This window comes from Lissotriton vulgaris, chromosome 12 (genome assembly GCF_964263255.1).
Source record: "Lissotriton vulgaris chromosome 12, aLisVul1.2, whole genome shotgun sequence".
Taxonomy (NCBI): domain Eukaryota; kingdom Metazoa; phylum Chordata; class Amphibia; order Caudata; family Salamandridae; genus Lissotriton; species Lissotriton vulgaris.
The window spans coordinates 147,468,795-147,493,667 of NC_141700.1; positions in this window are offsets into that span (position 1 = coordinate 147,468,795).

Consider the following 24,873-nt stretch of genomic DNA (forward strand, 5'->3'; position numbering starts at 1 on the left):
GACAAGCTACCGGGGACCGGTTTCTGGCATTTCAGCCTCTTCGGCCCGGCTTGCTTGAATCCTGATGGAGCAGTGAGAAAGGGACTCATGTCTGAGTATACCCTGCCACACCTATAGTGGCCAAAATCGATTTACAAAAGGGGGTGGTGATGAACAGAGTGTCTGAATTGAGCAGACCACTCTTACCCAGTCCAAAGATCAGGGCTTGATCCATCACCGTTATTTATCTCACTGCCCCATCCCAGCTCAGAACCTGGCTATATGCAAATCAGTCTGTCCCTGGCCCAGTGCATCATGGGAACAGGGCAGACTAAACTACCAAGCCAATTCTTTACCAGAAAGGAGACAAGCTACCGGGGACCGGTTTCTGGCATTTCAGCCTCTTCGGCCCGGCTTGCTTGAATCCTGATGGAGCAGTGAGAAAGGGACTCATGTCTGAGTATACCCTGCCACACCTATAGTGGCCAAAATCGATTTACAAAAGGGGGTGGTGATGAACAGAGTGTCTGAATTGAGCAGACCACTCTTACCCAGTCCAAAGATCAGGGCTTGATCCATCACCGTTATTTATCTCACTGCCCCATCCCAGCTCAGAACCTGGCTATATGCAAATCAGTCTGTCCCTGGCCCAGTGCATCATGGGAACAGGGCAGACTAAACTACCAAGCCAATTCTTTACCAGAAAGGAGACAAGCTACCGGGGACCGGTTTCTGGCATTTCAGCCTCTTCGGCCCGGCTTGCTTGAATCCTGATGGAGCAGTGAGAAAGGGACTCATGTCTGAGTATACCCTGCCACACCTATAGTGGCCAAAATCGATTTACAAAAGGGGGTGGTGATGAACAGAGTGTCTGAATTGAGCAGACCACTCTTACCCAGTCCAAAGATCAGGGCTTGATCCATCACCGTTATTTATCTCACTGCCCCATCCCAGCTCAGAACCTGGCTATATGCAAATCAGTCTGTCCCTGGCCCAGTGCATCATGGGAACAGGGCAGACTAAACTACCAAGCCAATTCTTTACCAGAAAGGAGACAAGCTACCGGGGACCGGTTTCTGGCATTTCAGCCTCTTCGGCCCGGCTTGCTTGAATCCTGATGGAGCAGTGAGAAAGGGACTCATGTCTGAGTATACCCTGCCACACCTATAGTGGCCAAAATCGATTTACAAAAGGGGGTGGTGATGAACAGAGTGTCTGAATTGAGCAGACCACTCTTACCCAGTCCAAAGATCAGGGCTTGATCCATCACCGTTATTTATCTCACTGCCCCATCCCAGCTCAGAACCTGGCTATATGCAAATCAGTCTGTCCCTGGCCCAGTGCATCATGGGAACAGGGCAGACTAAACTACCAAGCCAATTCTTTACCAGAAAGGAGACAAGCTACCGGGGACCGGTTTCTGGCATTTCAGCCTCTTCGGCCCGGCTTGCTTGAATCCTGATGGAGCAGTGAGAAAGGGACTCATGTCTGAGTATACCCTGCCACACCTATAGTGGCCAAAATCGATTTACAAAAGGGGGTGGTGATGAACAGAGTGTCTGAATTGAGCAGACCACTCTTACCCAGTCCAAAGATCAGGGCTTGATCCATCACCGTTATTTATCTCACTGCCCCATCCCAGCTCAGAACCTGGCTATATGCAAATCAGTCTGTCCCTGGCCCAGTGCATCATGGGAACAGGGCAGACTAAACTACCAAGCCAATTCTTTACCAGAAAGGAGACAAGCTACCGGGGACCGGTTTCTGGCATTTCAGCCTCTTCGGCCCGGCTTGCTTGAATCCTGATGGAGCAGTGAGAAAGGGACTCATGTCTGAGTATACCCTGCCACACCTATAGTGGCCAAAATCGATTTACAAAAGGGGGTGGTGATGAACAGAGTGTCTGAATTGAGCAGACCACTCTTACCCAGTCCAAAGATCAGGGCTTGATCCATCACCGTTATTTATCTCACTGCCCCATCCCAGCTCAGAACCTGGCTATATGCAAATCAGTCTGTCCCTGGCCCAGTGCATCATGGGAACAGGGCAGACTAAACTACCAAGCCAATTCTTTACCAGAAAGGAGACAAGCTACCGGGGACCGGTTTCTGGCATTTCAGCCTCTTCGGCCCGGCTTGCTTGAATCCTGATGGAGCAGTGAGAAAGGGACTCATGTCTGAGTATACCCTGCCACACCTATAGTGGCCAAAATCGATTTACAAAAGGGGGTGGTGATGAACAGAGTGTCTGAATTGAGCAGACCACTCTTACCCAGTCCAAAGATCAGGGCTTGATCCATCACCGTTATTTATCTCACTGCCCCATCCCAGCTCAGAACCTAGCTATATGCAAATCAGTCTGTCCCTGGCCCAGTGCATCATGGGAACAGGGCAGACTAAACTACCAAGCCAATTCTTTACCAGAAAGGAGACAAGCTACCGGGGACCGGTTTCTGGCATTTCAGCCTCTTCGGCCCGGCTTGCTTGAATCCTGATGGAGCAGTGAGAAAGGGACTCATGTCTGAGTATACCCTGCCACACCTATAGTGGCCAAAATCGATTTACTAAAGGGGGTGGTGATGAACAGAGTGTCTGAATTGAGCAGACCACTCTTACCCAGTCCAAAGATCAGGGCTTGATCCATCACCGTTATTTATCTCACTGCCCCATCCCAGCTCAGAACCTGGCTATATGCAAATCAGTCTGTCCCTGGCCCAGTGCATCATGGGAACAGGGCAGACTAAACTACCAAGCCAATTCTTTACCAGAAAGGAGACAAGCTACCGGGGACCGGTTTCTGGCATTTCAGCCTCTTCGGCCCGGCTTGCTTGAATCCTGATGGAGCAGTGAGAAAGGGACTCATGTCTGAGTATACCCTGCCACACCTATAGTGGCCAAAATCGATTTACAAAAGGGGGTGGTGATGAACAGAGTGTCTGAATTGAGCAGACCACTCTTACCCAGTCCAAAGATCAGGGCTTGATCCATCACCGTTATTTATCTCACTGCCCCATCCCAGCTCAGAACCTGGCTATATGCAAATCAGTCTGTCCCTGGCCCAGTGCATCATGGGAACAGGGCAGACTAAACTACCAAGCCAATTCTTTACCAGAAAGGAGACAAGCTACCGGGGACCGGTTTCTGGCATTTCAGCCTCTTCGGCCCGGCTTGCTTGAATCCTGATGGAGCAGTGAGAAAGGGACTCATGTCTGAGTATACCCTGCCACACCTATAGTGGCCAAAATCGATTTACAAAAGGGGGTGGTGATGAACAGAGTGTCTGAATTGAGCAGACCACTCTTACCCAGTCCAAAGATCAGGGCTTGATCCATCACCGTTATTTATCTCACTGCCCCATCCCAGCTCAGAACCTGGCTATATGCAAATCAGTCTGTCCCTGGCCCAGTGCATCATGGGAACAGGGCAGACTAAACTACCAAGCCAATTCTTTACCAGAAAGAGAGAATGGCTGATAATATATTAAAGAGATCTAAATCTTCTTGATGTATGGGACGAAAAGGGCTCCAAACAGGATAGATTTACGTTTAACAATAAAAAATTGAGAATACAGTCAAGAATTGATTATTTCTTAATAGATCAAGCACTAGTAGAAAACACTCATAAAATGACCCGCCTTCCCGCTCATCTCTCAGATCACTCGGCTGTCCAAATGACATTAAAAATAAATGATGTTACAACTATACCGAGATGGACTTTAGACCGTACAGTACTCCAGGATCCCACAATAATCGATCAACTTTCACTAGAGACAGATCAGTATTTTCAAGACAATAATGGGAGCGCTTCGCCGCAACTGATCTGGGATGCTTACAAGGCAGTAATTAGGGGCAAGATTTGTAGCTTGACTATACATAAATCAAGAGAGACAAAAAAAGAGATCCAGAAAATGGAAGAAAACATAAAAATACTGGACCGCCAGATTTTAGTAGACACTTCCTCCCCGAGATGCCAAGAACTAATGAGGGAAAGGCTTAATTGGAAGGAAAAAATATCGACATTATTAGAAGGAAAAATTAGGGAAAGATGGGAATGTAGTAAACTTGCCCATTATGAGTATGGAGAAGGCTGTGGAAAGATGCTTGCGTGGAAGCTTAAAACAGACCAAGTTAGAAATAAAATAAACTATATACATCCGACAGACAGCTCACAAAATGGGTTTGAAGAGAAAGTTATAAAGGAAGAATTCTCGGCTTTTTTTACCAAACTCTACTCTGAGGATTGCAACCCAAAAATAGAAGAAATAACTAACTTCCTACTAACACAAAATACTCCAGTTTTAACCCCAGAGGAAAAAATAACTTTAAATAGTGGAATAAAACCAGAAGAAGTTGCCCAAGCTATTAAAGAGTTAAAAAGAGGAAAAGCTGCAGGGCCTGATGCCCTCCCAAACGAACTCTATCTAAAGTTAAAAGATACGCTGGTTCCCCATTTAACACCACTAGTTAACAAGATTTTTATAAACAACGCTGAAATTCCGGAGTCATGGAATGACGCCACCATCTCCATCATACTGAAACCAGGTAAAAATCCAAAGCAATGCGAATCCTACCGCCCAATATCCATCCTAAATTGCGACTACAAGATTTTTACTCAAATCCTAGCAAAGAGACTAGGGAAAATAGCGGGAACATTAATAAACTTTAATCAAAAAGGCTTCATGGCAGGAAGGCATCTACAGGACCTTACGCATGAGTTGATTGCAGCCATTGATATCGCTACCGTAGAAAAGATCCCACTATCAATAATTACGATTGACGCTGCTAAAGCATTTGATAGAGTAAACTGGTCTTATCTAAGCGAAGTATTAAAGAAATTTAATCTGGGGGAAAACATCGTAAAAGCTGTAGAAAATATTTACAACTCGCCCAGAGCTAAGATATTAATTAACGGCCACCTAACAAATAATATTCTGATAGGTAGAGGTACACGCCAGGGCTGCCCCCTCTCCCCCCTACTTTTTAATTTTTATATTGAGCCGATCGCAGAACATCTTAGGAATCTCCCTTCAATCTCCCCATTTTCCTTCTAAGGGTGGCACAAGAAAGTCGCGTTATATGCGGACGATCTCATGATCTTTACCTTAGACCTAGAAGAGGCTCTTAAAACAACAGAAGAGACTTTGATAAGCTTTGGGAGGATATCTGGTTATCAGATAAATCAAACAAAAACTGAAACCGTAAGTTGGAATGAAAACTTCGTATCCCCTTTACTAAAGATAAAATAAGATATCTGGGTATTGATCTGGTAAAGGAGATTGATAAAATTACCCAAATAAATTTACATAGGGTAGAGGTTGAAGTAAAAAAGTTACTGAAAGTCTGGAAAGCCCTGCCATTAACATTCCTGGGGAAATCAAACATTATAAAAATGGCAATTCTACCAAAATTCACCTTCATCTTCAACGCTATCCCTCTCGAGTTCAATAGAGATAAGATCAAAAAAATCCAGGGAGACTTATCCAGTTTCATATGGTCATCTAAAAAACCAAGAATTGCATGGCGTAAATTAAGAAGATCTAAAGAGCAGGGAGGAATAGCAAGCCCAGATTTATTAGAATACTGCAGGGCCTTCCAATTCAAAAGTAGTAGGGTGCTGTTGGGTCCATATGTAAACTACCCACTATTCCTACGTGTTTTAACAAGCAATACCAGCCATTTTCTATACAAATTTGGGCATCCAAAGTTCTTTAAAAAAATTAAACTAAAGGTCCTGAAATCTGCCGCTAGAGTATGGTATTGTATCAGATCTACATTGGATATCCCCTTCTACAGTGATAAGGCCCCGATCTGGGATTCTCAGACCACACCAGACTGTCTTAAGGATAGCTTAGCAACATCGCTAAGATCAGCAGGAATAATTGACTGGGGTCAACTCCTGTTTCAAAACAAACTGCTTGATTGGGATATTTTGTCTCGTTGCACGAACTATACTCTTTCGAAATTCAAATACTACCAATTATTGAGTTGGAGTAAGTCTCTTAAAGAAATTAGAAAAGGGAATACCACCCTGGAGATAAAGATGCAGACGGATAAACCATTTCGGAAAGAAACTTCTTTCTGGTACTGGGCCTTAATTTCGGCTGGAGAGGAAGAGTTTCGAATTCCAGAAGGTATCTGGGGAAAAATCTGCCGACGCTGGATATAAGTAACATATGGCAAGTATCTATGAGCATTTGCTGGTCAATTGTAACTTCTGCTGCTCTTAAAAGAAATCATTTGCTCACTGTACACAGAGCCTACTGGACACCGAAAAGGTTATCCAAATTTAACGGGGCCACAGTGAAGAACTGCCCAAAGTGCAATTTACAGCTGGCTGATGATCTACACATGTTTTGGCGCTGTTCTAGCCTGGATGCCTTTTGGAAGGAAGTGGGTACTACCTTAGAGGGGGTATTTGGAAGACAACTCTCTGTAAGTATGGACCTAGTTATTTTTGGGATATCAAGAACAAATGTAGAAAGACCTCTTACTAAAAATCAAGAAAATTTACTTTTTATCTTGATTCTTTTGGCAAGGAGGGAGATTTGTGTAAAATGGATAACTCCGGTTCCGCCTACTCATAATGAATGGTTGGCTTCAATCCTGAAAGTGTTTAATTTAGATAAAAATAAGAAGCATGCCTCTAAAAAATATAGATTCTGGGACTTGTGGGAAGAATACCATAAGAGGTGAATTAATGTGTGTGGTTTATATAATATGTGTATGTAATAGGAAGCTAACATTCCTGGTTTCCCTAACACCTCCTCCGTCCACTGTCCACTGTCCAATGATTACGCTATCGCAACAATGATGAGAATGGCATGTAAGAGTAGCAAAAATGGCTAGCTCAACCTACTACGTATAACCAGCCTTCTCACTATAAGTATGTGGACGTAAGGGGTTTCCTTTTCTTTTTCTAAGGGCGCCAAGAAGCTGAGAAAGGTCCCTGAAAACTCCTGACTTTTAACTGTTGCGTAATGAGGACAAAAAAAAAAAAAAGGACCTGCCTGGTGTGTGTGGCATGTCCTGATAGTGAATTACAGACAATTTCGTTTTTCACTATTGCAAGGCTACCTGTCCCCATAGGCCGGAATGGGCAGTTTGATTATAACATCTTATAATCCTAACTGACGCAGGAAACATGGTAGAAAACCAAATTTAGTATGCCTGAACTCAGAATGATAAAGTACATCTTTTAGTGAAGTTGTTTTTAAGATTCTGTGTTTGAAAATGCCACTTTTAGAAAGTGGGTATTTTCTTGCCTAACCATCCAGCTTGCCTCTGCTAGGTTGTGTATTGCATGTCTGGGTTGTGAGTGACAGGAGGGCTTGGGCTCCACCAGTCTGATGAGTCAGGGCTGGGCTGAATAGGATCTTGACAGCATAGAGAGTGGGGGCGGAGATTTCCTTTCACTCCCCTGAACCCGCATAGAATAGAGAGTAGGGGGAGGAGATTTCCTTTCAGCTTCCTGGGCCAGAGATGCTTTCAAAAATGCCGTCTCCACCTCCTACCAGGAAGTTGCACAGAACTGGTTTTGGCTAGGCACAGGCACCCTCTGCCTTCAGAGGACAAAGGATTTACTAGTATAAATATTGGGACCCAGACCCCAAGACTTTAGATCACTTCTGGGAAATCAAGAGGAACCTTTGCCAAGGAGAAGAAACTGGAGAAGTTGAAGGAGGATTACTGCCCCTGTGCTGTTTGCTGTCTGGGGTTGGCCTGCAGTGGTTACTTGTTGCCAAGGAAAGGATAAAATGACTTTGCTGTTTGCTTTCCCACCTTGAGGAAGATCTCCAATGGCTTGAACTGAGCTTGCCTCCTGTCTGAAGTCTCAGGAACACAAATACTTCACCATCAGCTCCTCCTGAACTCCCTTGCTGGGAATTCTACCTGCAGTGAGGTGCCTGCTGTTGTTTGGGCCATCTGAGAGACTGAGTGTCGCTGGGAACTGGAAGCGTGACACAACGAGAGGAAGCGTGTCGGTGCCGCAGCAGTTGCTGTTGCATCGCCGAAGAAGCGTGCTGCCGCTGCAGCTGTTCGCCATCGCATCACCAACAAAGCGTGTCGCATCACCGGAGAAGCGTGCCGCCGCCGCAGTGTGCGCCGTCGCTTAACCGGAGAAGCGTGTTCAGGCCATGTCGCGGCTCCAAAGATCATCAATTTCGCCCGACGTTGTCGCATTGCATCAAAGACGCCATTTTTGTCACATCGCACTGGATCGTCACACTGCATCGAGGTGCCATCTTGTCGCATTGCACCGGATCACAGTAAGAAACCGATGCATCACCTCGTCTCAGTTAAGGAACAGACACATCACCTCCCCTGCGCTGCAGTTAAAAACCAACGCATCAACTCCCCCGGAGCAAGGAACTGACACATCACCTTCCCTGTGACGCTTTTGTTTGTTTTGCATGACGCATCCAAGGTACTTTGAGAGTAAAGTGTCGCTTTTACCATCTACATTGACCTAAGCTATTTCTACCATTTTAAAGCCATATTTTTATTACAGTATTGTGGATTTTTGTCTTTCAGTCTTGTATTAAGTCTAGTAAAGATGATTTATTTTTCTTAACTGGTGTGGTGCCCATTTGTAGTCTTTTCACTGTATTCCTGTATGTGTTCACAAATGCTTTACACACTGCCTCTGAGATAAGCCTGTCTGCTCGTGCCAAGCTACCAAGGGGGTAAGCAGAGGTTATTCAGGATGGTATCCCCCTTTCCCTGACTAGAAGCAAGGGTCCCTATTTGGACAAAGGTGCAAACTATTGCCAACTAGAGACCCCCATTTCTAAGAAAACCTATATTTCCATATGCACACTTCACTTGATTATATTGTGGTTGTTGATATTTTTGCTGCAATAGTATGTAGCACAGTATTTAGGGCCTTGTTGCGAGTTTGACATGCAGGTTATTCCACCACAAACATGGTGGAGTACCCTGTCCATCAAACCCACAGTTTGCCAGCACTATTCTGGGTCGGGTGGACTGCAATCTTTCTGATGGCAGTGCCCTGCTCCCTCTGCACGTTGGAAACCTTACTCTGACGGGTCAATGCAGTACGGCCTTTTGGAGTAAAGATATCAGAGCGCCTGACCTATTTAGAGGTGCAGTCTGATGTATTTTTCCTCTATCTTCCACCATAGGGAAATATCAGAAAAAATGACCCTACACCTTTGCAGAATATTCTCAAGATGTGGTAAGCATTAGTTTTGTTGGTTTTCCATAACAAGCTCCCGCCATGAGAAGTTTTTTGAAACACAAACAAGTTTGATGCTCGGTCCCCTGAAAGTCAGCGGCCATGGACTCAACTTGCACTACTTTCAAAGGAATCGCCGTGATGGCTGATACTCTGAAGGCACAGAGATCCCTGCAAAGCCGGCGGTGATCACTAAATATGGGAGACAGTCAGGCTGCCCGACAAACTCTAAACTGGCCCTTTAGGTCTCAATATTCTGATTCCATAACACAAATAACTGTTATGGAATGCACATTCATTTATACCTCAGTGTACATGTAAAGTCTGCCTTTTTCCAGATGTCGATACAACATATATCACACACTTTGGAATGCATACTACAAACACATGCAAACAAATGTTGAATATGATTCAGACAGATAAAAATAGTATGGTCTGATCTGTTCTTTCTTCATGCAGTTAAAGCAGCAATACAAGTGGGTGGGATACTGGGTTTTCCCTTTCCCTAGAAATGTCTTCCTCATTACTAGCCTTGACCATACCAGGTAGGTCGCTCCCCCTCCGCACAGCACAGCCTGTGTCTCCCTACCCCAGCTGCTACTGCTGAGGATGTTCGAGGCCCTCCACCACCCACAGGCTACCACCCGCGCCTCATCCCTGGTGGCCAGTGGTAGGCCATAGCTAGGTTTGATCATCCTCCGCTTTATTGCTTTTATTGTATTGCCTGTATTTTCATTGTTGTGTCTATGACTGCTGTTGTCTGTCTTCCGCCGCTGCCTGCACGTGGTATGTGCCTGTTTTCCTCCCTCTGTTCCCCTTGCTGTCCCCGTGTCTCTCAGCCCGGTTTTTCCTTCTGTACCCCTCGCTGCCCCCGTGTCTCTGCCCGGTTTTTCCTTCTCTAGCCCTCGCTGCCCCCGTGTCCCTGCCCGGTTTTCCCTTCTGTTCCCCTTGCTGCCCCGTGCCTCTCTGCCCTTTCTGCCTTCTGTTCTCAGCTGATCCTGTATTTCTGTATTCTGGATTTTGCCTCTGTGCCACTAGTTTTTCCGGTATTTCTGTGCCCTTTTAGTCTTCTGTGCCACTTGTTTTCCCTAGTTTTTGTGCCCCTTTTGCCTTCTGTTCCACTTGTTTTTGTGCCTATCTGCCTTCTGTGCCACTTGTTTTTCCCTCGTTTTTGTGCCTCTTTTGCCTTCTGTTCCACTCGTTTTTTGTGCTATTCTGCCCTCTGTTCCACTTTTTTTTTGTGCCCTTCTGCCCTCTGTGCCACTCGTTTTTCCCTCATTTTTTGTGCCCTTCTGCCTTCTGTTCCACTCGTTTTTGTGCCCTCCTGCCCTCTGTTCCACTCGTTTTTTTGTGCCCTTCTCCCCTCTGTGTCACTCGTTTTTTGTGCCCTTCTGCCTTCTGTTCCACTCGTTTTTTGTGCCCTTCTGCCCTCTGTGCCACTTGTTTTTTATGCCCTTCTGCCCTCGGTGCCACTTGTTTTTCCCTCATTTCTGTGCATCTTTTTCCTTCTGTTACCTTCGTTGTCCCTCGCCGCTGCGTCCCCTGCAGCCCGCCCCCTTGACTGCCCACTGCCATTCGCTGCCCCCGCCTCCCGCCTCCGAGTTGCTCCTCCCTCCCACCTCCCCATAACTGCCGGCGACTGTGCGGCCGCGCCGCTGGCGCACCTAATCGATTTACAAAAGGGGGTGGTGATGAACAGAGTGTCTGAATTGAGCAGACCACTCTTACCCAGTCCAAAGATCAGGGCTTGATCCATCACCGTTATTTATCTCACTGCCCCATCCCAGCTCAGAACATGGCTATATGCAAATCAGTCTGTCCCTGGCCCAGTGCATCATGGGAACAGGGCAGACTAAACTACCAAGCCAATTCTTTACCAGAAAGGAGACAAGCTACCGGGGACCGGTTTCTGGCATTTCAGCCTCTTCGGCCCGGCTTGCTTGAATCCTGATGGAGCAGTGAGAAAGGGACTCATGTCTGAGTATACCCTGCCACACCTATAGTGGCCAAAATCGATTTACAAAAGGGGGTGGTGATGAACAGAGTGTCTGAATTGAGCAGACCACTCTTACCCAGTCCAAAGATCAGGGCTTGATCCATCACCGTTATTTATCTCACTGCCCCATCCCAGCTCAGAACATGGCTATATGCAAATCAGTCTGTCCCTGGCCCAGTGCATCATGGGAACAGGGCAGACTAAACTACCAAGCCAATTCTTTACCAGAAAGGAGACAAGCTACCGGGGACCGGTTTCTGGCATTTCAGCCTCTTCGGCCCGGCTTGCTTGAATCCTGATGGAGCAGTGAGAAAGGGACTCATGTCTGAGTATACCCTGCCACACCTATAGTGGCCAAAATCGATTTACAAAAGGGGGTGGTGATGAACAGATTGTCTGAATTGAGCAGACCACTCTTACCCAGTCCAAAGATCAGGGCTTGATCCATCACCGTTATTTATCTCACTGCCCCATCCCAGCTCAGAACATGGCTATATGCAAATCAGTCTGTCCCTGGCCCAGTGCATCATGGGAACAGGGCAGACTAAACTACCAAGCCAATTCTTTACCAGAAAGGAGACAAGCTACCGGGGACCGGTTTCTGGCATTTCAGCCTCTTCGGCCCGGCTTGCTTGAATCCTGATGGAGCAGTGAGAAAGGGACTCATGTCTGAGTATACCCTGCCACACCTATAGTGGCCAAAATCGATTTACAAAAGGGGGTGGTGATGAACAGAGTGTCTGAATTGAGCAGACCACTCTTACCCAGTCCAAAGATCAGGGCTTGATCCATCACCGTTATTTATCTCACTGCCCCATCCCAGCTCAGAACATGGCTATATGCAAATCAGTCTGTCCCTGGCCCAGTGCATCATGGGACCAGGGCAGACTAAACTACCAAGCCAATTCTTTACCAGAAAGGAGACAAGCTACCGGGGACCGGTTTCTGGCATTTCAGCCTCTTCGGCCCGGCTTGCTTGAATCCTGATGGAGCAGTGAGAAAGGGACTCATGTCTGAGTATACCCTGCCACACCTATAGTGGCCAAAATCGATTTACAAAAGGGGGTGGTGATGAACAGAGTGTCTGAATTGAGCAGACCACTCTTACCCAGTCCAAAGATCAGGGCTTGATCCATCACCGTTATTTATCTCACTGCCCCATCCCAGCTCAGAACATGGCTATATGCAAATCAGTCTGTCCCTGGCCCAGTGCATCATGGGAACAGGGCAGACTAAACTACCAAGCCAATTCTTTACCAGAAAGGAGACAAGCTACCGGGGACCGGTTTCTGGCATTTCAGCCTCTTCGGCCCGGCTTGCTTGAATCCTGATGGAGCAGTGAGAAAGGGACTCATGTCTGAGTATACCCTGCCACACCTATAGTGGCCAAAATCGATTTACAAAAGGGGGTGGTGATGAACAGAGTGTCTGAATTGAGCAGACCACTCTTACCCAGTCCAAAGATCAGGGCTTGATCCATCACCGTTATTTATCTCACTGCCCCATCCCAGCTCAGAACATGGCTATATGCAAATCAGTCTGTCCCTGGCCCAGTGCATCATGGGAACAGGGCAGACTAAACTACCAAGCCAATTCTTTACCAGAAAGGAGACAAGCTACCGGGGACCGGTTTCTGGCATTTCAGCCTCTTCGGCCCGGCTTGCTTGAATCCTGATGGAGCAGTGAGAAAGGGACTCATGTCTGAGTATACCCTGCCACACCTATAGTGGCCAAAATCGATTTACAAAAGGGGGTGGTGATGAACAGAGTGTCTGAATTGAGCAGACCACTCTTACCCAGTCCAAAGATCAGGGCTTGATCCATCACCGTTATTTATCTCACTGCCCCATCCCAGCTCAGAACATGGCTATATGCAAATCAGTCTGTCCCTGGCCCAGTGCATCATGGGAACAGGGCAGACTAAACTACCAAGCCAATTCTTTACCAGAAAGGAGACAAGCTACCGGGGACCGGTTTCTGGCATTTCAGCCTCTTCGGCCCGGCTTGCTTGAATCCTGATGGAGCAGTGAGAAAGGGACTCATGTCTGAGTATACCCTGCCACACCTATAGTGGCCAAAATCGATTTACAAAAGGGGGTGGTGATGAACAGAGTGTCTGAATTGAGCAGACCACTCTTACCCAGTCCAAAGATCAGGGCTTGATCCATCACCGTTATTTATCTCACTGCCCCATCCCAGCTCAGAACATGGCTATATGCAAATCAGTCTGTCCCTGGCCCAGTGCATCATGGGAACAGGGCAGACTAAACTACCAAGCCAATTCTTTACCAGAAAGGAGACAAGCTACCGGGGACCGGTTTCTGGCATTTCAGCCTCTTCGGCCCGGCTTGCTTGAATCCTGATGGAGCAGTGAGAAAGGGACTCATGTCTGAGTATACCCTGCCACACCTATAGTGGCCAAAATCGATTTACAAAAGGGGGTGGTGATGAACAGAGTGTCTGAATTGAGCAGACCACTCTTACCCAGTCCAAAGATCAGGGCTTGATCCATCACCGTTATTTATCTCACTGCCCCATCCCAGCTCAGAACATGGCTATATGCAAATCAGTCTGTCCCTGGCCCAGTGCATCATGGGAACAGGGCAGACTAAACTACCAAGCCAATTCTTTACCAGAAAGGAGACAAGCTACCGGGGACCGGTTTCTGGCATTTCAGCCTCTTCGGCCCGGCTTGCTTGAATCCTGATGGAGCAGTGAGAAAGGGACTCATGTCTGAGTATACTCTGCCACACCTATAGTGGCCAAAATCGATTTACAAAAGGGGGTGGTGATGAACAGAGTGTCTGAATTGAGCAGACCACTCTTACCCAGTCCAAAGATCAGGGCTTGATCCATCACCGTTATTTATCTCACTGCCCCATCCCAGCTCAGAACATGGCTATATGCAAATCAGTCTGTCCCTGGCCCAGTGCATCATGGGAACAGGGCAGACTAAACTACCAAGCCAATTCTTTACCAGAAAGGAGACAAGCTACCGGGGACCGGTTTCTGGCATTTCAGCCTCTTCGGCCCGGCTTGCTTGAATCCTGATGGAGCAGTGAGAAAGGGACTCATGTCTGAGTATACCCTGCCACACCTATAGTGGCCAAAATCGATTTACAAAAGGGGGTGGTGGTGAACAGAGTGTCTGAATTGAGCAGACCACTCTTACCCAGTCCAAAGATCAGGGCTTGATCCATCACCGTTATTTATCTCACTGCCCCATCCCAGCTCAGAACATGGCTATATGCAAATCAGTCTGTCCCTGGCCCAGTGCATCATGGGAACAGGGCAGACTAAACTACCAAGCCAATTCTTTACCAGAAAGGAGACAAGCTACCGGGGACCGGTTTCTGGCATTTCAGCCTCTTCGGCCCGGCTTGCTTGAATCCTGATGGAGCAGTGAGAAAGGGACTCATGTCTGAGTATACCCTGCCACACCTATAGTGGCCAAAATCGATTTACAAAAGGGGGTGGTGATGAACAGAGTGTCTGAATTGAGCAGACCACTCTTACCCAGTCCAAAGATCAGGGCTTGATCCATCACCGTTATTTATCTCACTGCCCCATCCCAGCTCAGAACATGGCTATATGCAAATCAGTCTGTCCCTGGCCCAGTGCATCATGGGAACAGGGCAGACTAAACTGCCAAGCCAATTCTTTACCAGAAAGGAGACAAGCTACCGGGGACCGGTTTCTGGCATTTCAGCCTCTTCGGCCCGGCTTGCTTGAATCCTGATGAGCAGTGAGAAAGGGACTCATGTGTGAGTATACCCTGCCACACCTATAGTGGCCAAAATCGATTTACAAAAGGGGGTGGTGATGAACAGAGTGTCTGAATTGAGCAGACCACTCTTACCCAGTCCAAAGATCAGGGCTTGATCCATCACCGTTATTTATCTCACTGCCCCATCCCAGCTCAGAACATGGCTATATGCAAATCAGTCTGTCCCTGGCCCAGTGCATCATGGGAACAGGGCAGACTAAACTACCAAGCCAATTCTTTACCAGAAAGGAGACAAGCTACCGGGGACCGGTTTCTGGCATTTCAGCCTCTTCGGCCCGGCTTGCTTGAATCCTGATGGAGCAGTGAGAAAGGGACTCATGTCTGAGTATACCCTGCCACACCTATAGTGGCCAAAATCGATTTACAAAAGGGGGTGGTGATGAACAGAGTGTCTGAATTGAGCAGACCACTCTTACCCAGTCCAAAGATCAGGGCTTGATCCATCACCATTTCTGTATTCTGGATTTTGCCTCTGTGCCACTAGTTTTTCCGGTATTTCTGTGCCCTTTTAGTCTTCTGTGCCACTTGTTTTCCCTAGTTTTTGTGCCCCTTTTGCCTTCTGTTCCACTTGTTTTTGTGCCTATCTGCCTTCTGTGCCACTTGTTTTTCCCTCGTTTTTGTGCCTCTTTTGCCTTCTGTTCCACTCGTTTTTTGTGCTATTCTGCCCTCTGTTCCACTTTTTTTTTGTGCCCTTCTGCCCTCTGTGCCACTCGTTTTTCCCTCATTTTTTGTGCCCTTCTGCCTTCTGTTCCACTCGTTTTTGTGCCCTCCTGCCCTCTGTTCCACTCGTTTTTTTGTGCCCTTCTCCCCTCTGTGTCACTCGTTTTTTGTGCCCTTCTGCCTTCTGTTCCACTTGTTTTTTGTGCCCTTCTGCCCTCTGTGCCACTTGTTTTTTATGCCCTTCTGCCCTCTGTGCCACTTGTTTTTCCCTCATTTCTGTGCATCTTTTTCCTTCTGTTACCTTCGTTGTCCCTCGCCGCTGCGTCCCCTGCAGCCCGCCCCCTTGACTGCCCACTGCCATTCGCTGCCCCCGCCTCCCGCCTCCGAGTTGCTCCTCCCTCCCACCTCCCCATAACTGCCGGCCACTGTGCGGCCGCGCCGCTGGCGCACCTAAGGCAGGCCCGTCTGCGCCCGTCCGTGCCCAGAATGCGCCCAGCGCCGGATCCCCTGGCCCCGCGCACGCCACGACGACCGCTGCCACTACGACGCCAGCACTCTGCATGCTCTCAACTCCAGACGGAGCCACACCTGCTTCAAGGCAGCCCTGAAACGCACACACGGCCCCTTTACCTGCCTGAACAGCAGCTACACCAGCCTCAGCGCCGACGAACCCACCGCCTAGAAAGACTCCAACCACCTCTGACATAGACCTGGTTTAACGACTCTTCCGCGCCCAACATCGCCATAGCCATCCCAGACGGTTAAAAGATCACCCGCAGAGACCCCACCAACGGAGTCAGAGGAAGATTCGCCATTGTTCACAAGAACAGCATCAGGGTCTAGACTAGCACCGACGACGCGCTTAGCACCGCCGAACACTTGCATTTCCAGATCCACACAGACCCTGACTCCACCCTCAGAGGCACCCTCGTCTACCAAACCCCGGTCCCCGCCCCCAGTTCAGCGACTACATCGCTGACTTGATCAGCACGCACGCCCTGACCGCCACCGACTACATCCTCCTCGGAGACCTGAACTTTCACCTTGAGAACAACAACGACAACAACTCCACAACCCTGATCGATAACCTCGGACTGAAGCAACTCGTCACAACGCCCACCCAATCCGCCAGCCACATGCTCAACCCCGTCTTCTCCTAAAGCCTGCATGTCTCCATCAGCCACACCACCGAACTCCTCTGAACCGACCACCGCTGCATCCACTTTGCCTTCCAGAAACCCACCACACACCACCGCACCCAACAGACCCCTCGCCGCTGCTGGAGCAAAATCACCGAAGGCCAATTACACGCAAACCTCGCTCTTAGCCCACCCACCAAACCCTCTAACACTGATGACGCTGCCACAGCCTCAGACGCTGGATCGAGGACTGCGCCAACACTCTTGCCCCGCTGAAGAAACCCCCCCATAGAGACACCAACAAGAGGGCCAGCTGGTTCACCCCAGAACTCCTATTCTCCAAGCAAGCCTGCTGGAAACTAGAGAAGAATTGGCACAGTGAACAAACTCCAGGCAGCCAAGCAGCACACAAGGACGCCATCCGCAACCACCACCGCAGCCAAGAGGACCTCCTTCAAAGACCGCCTCAACAACAACACACGCAATAGCAAGGAGCTCTTCAACATCGTGAAGGAACTCTCCAACCCCAGCTCCAACACCAACGACATCCCGCCGTCGCAAGCCCTGTGCGACTTCCACCGCAAGATAGCAGACATCCACGACAGCTTCAAAACCCAGACAGCCCCAACAGACCCTCCGCACACCATCGACCATGACCCCCCGCTAGCCTGGGCTAGCGTGAGCTTCGATGACACCATCAAGACCATGCGCATAATCCACTCCGGCTCTCCATCAGACCCATTCCTGCACTAGGTCTTCAACAGAGCAAGCAGCTCCATCGCACCCCACCTGTGCAACATCATCAATCTCTCCCTCAAGACCGCGACCTTCCCAGAGATCTGGAAACACGCCGAGATCAACGCCCTACTCAAAAAACTTAAGGCAGACCCAAGAGACCTCAAGAACTTCCGGCCCATCTCTCTGCTCCCCTTCCCGGCCAAGGTCATCGAGAAAACCATCAACAGACAGCTAACCCGATACCTTGAAGAAAATAGAACCCTTTACCCTTCCCAGTCAGGGATCCACAGCAAGCACAGCACCGAGACTGCCCTCATCACCGCCACCGATGACATCAGGACCCTGATGGACAACGGCGAGACAGCAGCACTCATCCTCTTGGACCTCTCTGCTGCCTTCGACGCCATCTTTCACCACACACTACGTGCACTCCTCCATGCCGCAGGGATCCAACACAAGGCTCTGGATGGGACCACCTCCTTCCTCTCCGGCAGAACCCAGAACATCCGCCTCCCCCATTCCATTCCAAAGCCTCCGAGATCATCTGTGGCGTACCCCAGGGATCCTCCCTCAGCCCAACGCTGTTCAACATTTACATGGCCCCGCTCACACACATAGCCCGACAGCACGACTTCAACATAATCTCCTATGCTGACGACACTCAGCTGATCCTCTCCCTCATCAAGGACCCCATCACCGCCAAAGCCACCCCCCACGAAGGAATGAAGACCGTCGCTGACTGGATGAAGACCAGCCGTCTGAAGCTGAACTCGGACAAGACGGAGGTCCTCATCCTCGGCTCCAACCCTTCAGCCTGGGTCGACTCCTGGTTGCCGACGGCAATGGGGGCAGCCCCGACACCCACCGACCACGCACGCAACCTGGGAATCATCCTCGACTCAACACTCTCAATGACCAAGCAAGTCAACGCCGTCTCCTCCTTCTGCTTTAACACCCTCCGCATACTCCGCAAGATCTACAGATGGATCCCGACAGATACAAGAAAGACAGTCACCCAGGCCCTCGTCAGCAGCAGACTCGACTACGGAAATGCCCTCTACGCGGGAGCTCCGACCAAGCTCATCAAACAACTACAACGCATCCAAAACGCCTTGGCACGACTGCTCCTCGATGTACCACGCCACGGCCACATCACCCCCCCCCCCCCCCCCCCCCCCCCTGAGAAACCTGCACTGGCTCCCCGTCAACAAGAGGATATCCTTCAAGCTCCTCACCCATGCACACAAGGTACTCCACAAGACCGGCCCAGCCTACCTCAACAGACAGCTCTCCTTCTACATCCCCAACTGCCAGCTACGCTCTGCCGACCTCTCACTAGCCATCAACCACGCATCCGAAGAACAACCATGGGTGGGAGATCATTCTCCCACCTCGCGGCCAAGACATGGAACACCCTCCCACTGAGCCTACGACAGACCCAAGACCTGCTGACCTTCAGGAGGATACTCAAGACCTGGCTGTTCGATCAGTAGTGCCTCCCCCCCCAGCGCCTTGACCCCCTTGCGGGTATGTAGTGCACTTTACAAATGATTGGTTGATTGATTGATTACTAGCTGCTTCTTGGATCATAAACCTAGGAGCAGACCATAATAGGTTTTGGAACCTGACACCACCAAACCTTCTGATGTGCCTGCCCATGGTGGTGGAGAGTGAACAGGAGGCAGAGAAGTGTGAATGCCACAGTGGGACATGGGCATTGTATGAGAGGGCGATCATTGAGAAGTTGCCGCATATGGAACAGAAGGTAGGATGGGTGGACATTATCACAGTGAAAATATGAAAATCAAAGGAAGAGAGAGTGTCCATTGCCATAATGGTACAGTTGGAAAAGGAGGCAGAGCTGTCAGGCAGTACCATGGTGGCAATGAGGAAACAGTCTTTAGGAGAACGAAGGCATGGTTACATAGAGTACAGCGGCAGAGACAACATATAAAAGCAAAGTGGCACAGAGTGGACAAGGATAAGAAGACAGGCAGGTGCATGGATGGAGTAGAGTGTAGACAGGGCTGGTGGGACAGGAGCATTGCTCCAAAGGAGGAAGTTTGCATGGTGCCGGAGGAGCACAGTGGGGCACAGAGAAAATGCACAGGAACATGGTGGCATAAACCCAACAAGTTTTGACAAAGCCAATAAGTCTCACCTATGCAAGAGCTATTGACTTTGCCAGTGTGTCTTAGCCAAGTTGTACAGCAGCGTGGCTACTGTTCAGCATGGCTAAAGGTTTCTGGAGTAGAGGAGAGTGGCGTGGAGTATCGTGGAGTAGAGTTACGTAGAGTGGAGTAGAGTGTTGTAGAGTGGAGTGGCATAGAGTGGTGTGAAGTGGCATAGAGTGGATGTTTATCGAGGGTTGTGAAGTGGCTTAGAGCGGAGAGGAGTGTCATAGAGGAGAGTGTTGTAAAGAGGAGTAGAGTGGAGTGTCATGGAGCTAAGTGGAGTGGAGTGTTGTGTTGTGGAGAAGAGTGGATGGTGTGGAGCAGACTAGAGTGGTGTAGAGTAGAGTGTCGTAAAGTGGAGTGTTGTGCTGTGACATTGAGTGTCGTAGAGTGGAGGGGCACAAAATGCAGAAGAGAGTTGTAAAGTGGAGTGGCATAGAGTAGAGAATGCATGGTGTGGTAGTGCCCTGCCATTACACATTTTCAATTGAAATTACCATTACTTTTGCACAGACATACAGTTTAATGGTAAAACTATACAGCGCACAAATGAGTGTGTAGAAAATGTATTGATTTGTTTTGATCGTATTTGAATATTTATTTCCAACACGTTTCAGAATTTTAGAAAAACCTTTCTCACTTTGAAGTCAGTGAAGGAAAAGTAACACGCCAAGCTCCCTCGGAATACAGAACCTGACATTTGACCTCTGTCTTTGAATGAACAGCAAATGTGAAAAGAGAAGAATAACATTTAGAGGCCGGTTCACAGAAAGTGAGCACGCTTGGAGGAATACAGTGAACAAGTTATACTCCATGAGAGGTACAAAGAAATGCTGGACAGCTTAAAACAAATAAAGCCAGCCAATAGAAAGCAAGCAAATCTGAGTTACAAACCACAAAGCCAATAGTAAGCAATGGGCTGAATGTATTCTTAGGTCAACTTTCAGAATGTCGGCTTCGACCTTTAAAGGGATGTTGGTGTTTGGGGTATGGAGGCAGATTAGAGGTAATAGTGGACAGTGAAAAAGCTGACACAAGAGTGCCGAAAATGAATCAGGATATATTATTCCTCTTTTTAAAATCAAATTGTCAAAAAAATGGCACCAAAGAGTACTAAGAGCTAAGTTAAACGTCTCCACACTCCAGAGAGTAATACAGCGACACACCTAGCATGTGTTATAACAGACTTGATTTAATCAAAAATCTTTTGCTGCCATCTCCTGGACATTTGTATGTGTGTTTATTTGTCAAAGCGAGTTGAGCTGATTTTGTAAGTCACAGCCGACAATGCCCAGTGAGGGGCTGAGCTACTTGTCAATATAATATAAATGTCAATACATCTGACTGATGCGAATGCACTGTGGATTCTTAAATTGACCAGAGCCCTGCACCATTCTGGCCTACTTATAATTATGCCACATCGAGGCACAACACATGATATGCCTCCAGCCTATCTCTCTTCCAATCAATGCAAGAATTGCACATTTCACTACCTGCCTTTTTTCTCGAAATGAAGCAAGTTTTGGCATTTTGCATGAAAGTAGGAGACATGTTTGTTAATAGTTAAATTATCAATAGCTACCTTTATTAGTTTCTTGGTCCTACCCTCAAGCACATTCTTCATCTTACAACCCACATACTGGAAATAACTCAACCAGCAAACTTCCTTTTATATTTAAGACGGGCTGACTTATTGTTCACTGGGGCATTATATAGTTATGTTATTTCATTTTTAACAATTATGGCCCACAAACATACTAAGAACATAATACTCAGTGGTCAGCACCCACTTGTAACTAATACCGCTTACATTTACATAGGACATATCTGCTACATAGGTTGTCCATCGTTAGTATTGTACAGCTAAAAATCAGACATCAAATGAACAGGCATGCAATAACAGAAGAGATGTGTCGCACACTACTGGGCAATTTAGAGGACTTTAATCTAGTCTACCACTGCAGGTCCCAAATATCTAGAACAACTGGCTTCCATCTCACAATGACACTCAGATATGAGATAAGAGTATATGACAAATCAGAAAAGGCTAATTGAAGTACGATCAATGGTGGCGCCTGCTGTGTGTCACGTATTATGATTTCCGTAGATCAATCTGCGACGGTGCCCCAGAAAGGAGGAATAGCCTGAAACCCCCAAGTCGGACCTTGGTCCTAAATACAACAAAACATGGGATCTGTGCACACGTCAATTATTAAACTGTACAATATCTCCGACGGTTGTACTGCGTCCACACGAGGACGCAGTCAGCAGCGGTACTCGAGCTGCGGCGTCCGATTCGGAACTATACGGGTCACACACAAGTGCCTTACTACTCAGATACTTGGATACTGAGGTTATACCTGCTGAATTTCAAGCAGTGTAGATCATTTAATTCTTCAAGAAACCTAACAGCCGGGACGGAAGTACAACCGGCGGAGAGCATACAAACTTGTTGCAACAGTCATTGGATTATCGCTGCCCACTTGGAGCCCTGACGAAGTCGAGGGTATACCACCCTGAAGAAACACGTGTTGCCTGGGCGTTGCAAAAATTAAAATTGAAGATCACAACAATCAAGACTGAATCAACAATTTTTGTCTCAGAATTGTGTAACTCAACTGTCGATATTGTACAGTTTGATAATTGACGTGTGCACAGATCCCATGTTATGAGATAAGAGTATAAATGCCCAATGTCACCAGATCTTGGCACTTTTCTCTTTCTCCAACCATGCCAGCTCAGAGCTTGAACTATACACAAAATCTTAGAATGGACATCCCAGTTCAGTAAAACCATCTAGGCAGACTGAAATAATAGGAAATACCATCAAGGGACCTGCAGAACTTTTTATAGCTGCCAGCGCACTGAAAACCATATAACTGTTCATCTGTCTCGCACACATCATCATCCACAAGACTACTATGTGCTGCATCCCATAACATGATACCCACACCTTGGGGGTCCCTACTTGTGACATGGGAACACTTCCCTCATAAGATCGCAAAACAATGACAACATCCTCTACCCCACACTCTAGATGGTGTAGCTTCAAGTACATATAGGTAATATCTTCAGTGCCCCACAAAGGAGCAGTAAGCACTATCTAAATGCTGCAAAACAATACTAGATTTAGTTTTTATGATGTACCTTTTCCATGAAACTGCCAATCAAAGTATGCCAATGAATCCGCCAATCAAAATCCCCAGGCACCCACTTTGACTTTGGTATACCTTATAATCCCACCAGAATGGCTATGTTTGTTAAATTGATGAAGATATCAATTAGTAAATCAAATATGTTTTCTACTATATCTGGGGTTTTAACTTGTGAAACTAACTCCTCTCACTAGATGATATTGGAATCGAATATTACTAAATATTTTTCTGAATATTGGATGAAAAAAGCGTTCCTCTATACGTAGAGTCAGTGCTCGTCAGATCATAACTGAGATTAAGTTAACCAGGGCTAATGACCAGACTTTTTTCTGTTTACCTCTAGTCCTTTTCCATTTTCTAAGCTCTTCCTTTCTGGTATTGAGCACCATGTGAAACTCCAGTCTTCAAAACAAAAGAGTGTCTTTCGCACAAGCAAAAATGCCATTGGAAACACAATAGGTTAGTTGAGTGGGTCATTATTGTTAACCCTGGAGATGCCCACAAACTCTTCTAGCCCCTCTTCCCTGTGCTTTATTATCTAGGCCATCATTGTGTTTGCTTGGAATCTCGAAGTACTTACTGGTAGTACTAGTCAGAGGTATCCATGTTGTCTCACTCATCCAACATTCAGTCTCCTTATATCACATTTATTGGTGCTTGTAGGCAAGTGGAATATTATGTGGTACCTAGGTGGTCTTACCATGTAATATTAGTGACAAAGAGCAGTCAGGCTTTACTAGAGGAACATGTATTAAGCGTTTCAGAGTACCAACATAGTAGATAAGTAATTGACACGACTCATGAGAAATCCAACACCAATTTATTAAAATAGAGTGCATTTTTATCTTAATTTAGACACCAAAATGAACAGGATATCATTCATATAACCAAAGTTATAGAATTTTGAAGCGAAATTAAACCAGTGCAGTAAAAAACATAAACAAAATATCATTGCGATAAAAGGCAAAATCCACTAGTGACAATCGGTCACTTGCAGGTCCAGTTACTTGGAACCCTTACAGAGATAAGGTAATGCGAGCCCCAAGACCAGGACACAACAGTCAGATCAATTTTACCTAGCCTGTGGGGTCCGGGTGCTGGGTTGTTCAGGCTGTCCTTGGTGCTGAACGTGAGACAAGGGTGGTGCTGTTTTTACCGCTTACACTGTGCTGCAAGAAACAAAATTCAAACATACCGCTGCTGACGTCAGATGATGGTTGGATGGTATTCTCTGTAGCTGCTGCTTCAAGTGTGGTGGTCGGTGGTTGGGCTGGTGACCAACAATCCTTGGAAACAATAAGCACAGCGAAAAGCTTTGGGAACGTCACTGGGTCTGAGGGAGTAACAAACCAGCTTGAGACTTCCGGCCAGGTGAGACTACAACTCTGAGAATGCACAGGACCCCCTGGATTCGGGTGATTCCTCTGAGAGCCCGATGGACAGCTATTTTGGATATGGTGAGTGTTTTTAAGTGCCACTAGCCCAGGGGACACAGAGGGTGATTCTGAATTCCACAAGGATCCTTCTCTTCGGGGTGTCAAGTTTTGGCAAAGGCAAGCATCGTTCACTCAGTTCCAAGTATGTTACCTCCGGATCAAGTATTCTTCTTTTGCTTTGTGCTGGTGGGAAAAGTCCTGTTGTCGGCGACACAAGTCTCCATTTTTCCCTTTTTTGAAGTAAGTTGTTCGATCTGAGGTTGTGGTGTAAAGAGTGTCCCTTAAATCTAGATTTAGAGGAGTTAGGGGTATGGGAACTAGAAGGCAAGGGGCAGCTAGTCCCTGCAGATAGTTCACCGCTGAAGTGACCACATCCAGTGGTGTGGGTCACTTTTTCCATCCATAATACACTATCCTAAAGATGGCCAAAAGTGTACAGACCAGGCTGCCCAACCTAGAATTGTATCTATAAAAAAATATATATATTTTTTACCTCCTTATCCTTGTTTGTCTATTCTCTATTGCATGATTGTGCATGTGAGCTTGATTTACGTACGGAAGGCTTCGTGCTATGGCGATTGAAGCACAAGCAAAGGCGGAGTGGCGTTTGCAGTT